The following is a 2,545-nucleotide window of genomic DNA, read 5'->3' as shown; positions in this document are numbered from 1 at the left end:
GTCCCGAAGGAGCAGAAATCAGAACTTCTGGGGCCGGGAGAGGCCTGCCCCGGCGCCCGCCTGCTGCTGTCCGCCTCTGGCCTCGCAGGGCAGGGCGTGCGTGTGGGCCTCTGCCCGGGCTCCCGGCCCGGGCTCCACCAGAGGGGCAGGCAGGCGGCGAAGCAGAGCGCCAGCCTGCCGCCTCTGGCCTCGCAGGGCCGCGGCGCCCCAACCCGGCCCGCGGCAGTCAGAAGCCCTGTGCTCGGGCTGGGGTCCCTGGCGGGTGCGAGGCACAGTGGGCCCCCTCGAGCCCCCTCGGCAAAGTCCCCATGTCAGGCCGCTCGCGTCAGGGCAGAGTCGCGGCCCGCGGATTACTGGCGAGGCCCCGCGGTTGGCCGGGGGTCGCCAGTGTCCTCCAGGACTTGCCAAGGCCGGCGCTCCCCCGGGGGCCTGGCCCCGCCCCTGCGGGCAGCCGCTGCGCTGGCCTCTGGGCCACGCCCAGGGCGGGTCCTTCCGGTGCCGCCTCACCTCTTTGCACTGGGCACGTCCAGCCGCGGCGTCGGGCCTGCAGGGCTCTGAGGAGCCCCAGGGAAGGCCGCGCTTGCGGTGAGCACGCAGTCAGGCCCTCTGGGGTCCACCCAGCGTTACTTCGTGAAGAAGAGCGTTTGGGGGGCCCAGTGGGGCCACGCCCGGGGGTGCCGGCCCCTGCTCAGGCCCTGGCCACCCAGCTCAGGCTCGGCCACCAGACCGGCGCCCCAGGGCTTTCCGGCGGAGAGGGCAGCAGCGGGGGGCAGACCCGAGACCGCGGCGTGGCCGGCCCTGCCCAGCAGGCCGCCCAGGAGGGCGCGGGTCGCTCCCCAGACAACCAGGTGGCACGGCAGGACTCAGACCGGGGCTGCACGAGTGACCCCGCGTCCCGGGTGGGAGCAGAGGCCTGTGCCGGCCACGCCCACAGCAGGCCACGCCCACAGCAGGCCACGCTCACAACAGGCCACGCCCACAGCAGGGCGGGGCAGCCGCGTGGGTGGACGCCAGGTGGGCGCCGCCCGCCCTCTCCAGCCAGTCCCGAGAGCCGAGGTGTGTCACGGAGCTGACGGCCAGGCCGCGGGAGGGGCGGGACACGGTCACTGCCCACTGACCTCTGGGGCCCCACCCCGCCTCAGAGAACGGCCTCCCGCTCTCCCACGGCGCTGCGGACTGGGCGCCTCCCTCCTCTGTCCCCCATTTCTCCCTCCAGCCGGGGCGGGGGGCAGAGCGGGCAGACGCCCAGCTGGTGGGCGGGGGCCGCCGGCCGAGAGCCCAGAGTGCGGGTCCCGTCCCAGGACGCCCGCGGTGGGGGTGCTGGGGCGACTCTAGAACAGCTGGCCCAGGTGGCCGCGTGTCCACGGCCCTGAGCCCCGAGGGTGCTGGGAGTGCGTGTGGCAACCCCGGGCGCTCACACCCAGCCTTCTTATTTTACGTGGTGACCACGTCCAGCCGTGGGCGCGAGGGGCCCTTGCCGTGCGGTGGCTCCCTGCGGGCCTGACCGCTCCCCGGGCGGTGTTCTCCTTGCTGGAACCTCACGCACAGGTCCAGCTCTGTGCCCCCAGAAGACAGCCCGGAACGGCTGGCCGGGGCAGCGGCTCAGCAGCGGCCAGGGCCAAGTCCTGCCTCGCTGGCTGCAGCTTCCCGGGGCCCGCCCAGCCGCCCACGGCGGGAGCCGGGTGGACAGTCAGTGACCTCAGCTCTCTGCCCGGCCAGTTTCCTGTCGCCCTGTGCTGCCGGGCGCCGGCGGGGGGCTCTGAATGCCGTCCTTGTTCCCGCGGCCTGAGGGTCGGCCGCCGTCTGGGCAGAAGTTAGCGATGTGACTCACCGTCACAGGGGCTCAAGTCAGGGCCCGCGTGCAGGCCGGGAGGGGGTTCGCCCGAGCAGAGGCGGGGCCCCGCGCCCATTTTGGAGCCCCAAATAAACGCCTGCCGTTTCCGGGGGCATTTAGGAGCCGTGAGAATCAGCCTCTGGCACCTCGAAGACTGCGGCCTGGCAGGGCAGGAGGTCCAGCCTGGCAGCAGAGGGGCATGTGGCATCTCTGCAAGCCCCACGCCCCTCCGCCCACCGCCCCTCCCCGCCCCCACCCCCAACCCTGGGGAGTCTGGTCTGACCACTTTGGGGAGGCCCTGCCACCTCCCTGCAGACCAAAGGCGGGACCCCTCCTCCCGGCCAGCTCCTCCCTGGCCTCCCCCTTGGAGTCTTCTCTGTCCTCAGGGGCCTGGAATGCCCAGCGCAGGGCCCAGCGGCAGGGAGCTGTCCCAGACCTGAGGAGGCCCTCCCCCCCCAGCCTGTCCTGCCCCTGCCCAGGGCTCCAGCAAGATGGATGAGTGCAGGACCCTAAGCAGCACCTAGGGTGGCCAGAGAGGGGTCAGGCTCCTCCTCGCCTTGAGGCAGCTGTCCCGGGTCCCCCAACCCCGCAGACACCCCCTCCCTGCCCCAACGGCCTGCCCACCCTCATGCCCTAGGCAGGGGCATCGAGCTGCCCCGTGGGTCTGGGGTCCCGGGGCTCCCCCCCTCTGGCGCTCCCCGCGCTGGCTTC

The sequence above is a fragment of the Condylura cristata genome, unplaced genomic scaffold (assembly GCF_000260355.1).
Source record: "Condylura cristata isolate star-nosed mole 26May11 unplaced genomic scaffold, ConCri1.0 scaffold00033, whole genome shotgun sequence".
Classification (NCBI taxonomy): Eukaryota; Metazoa; Chordata; class Mammalia; order Eulipotyphla; family Talpidae; genus Condylura; species Condylura cristata.
The sequence above is the reverse complement of the archived record's forward strand: the minus strand, read 5'-3'. Positions refer to the sequence as shown.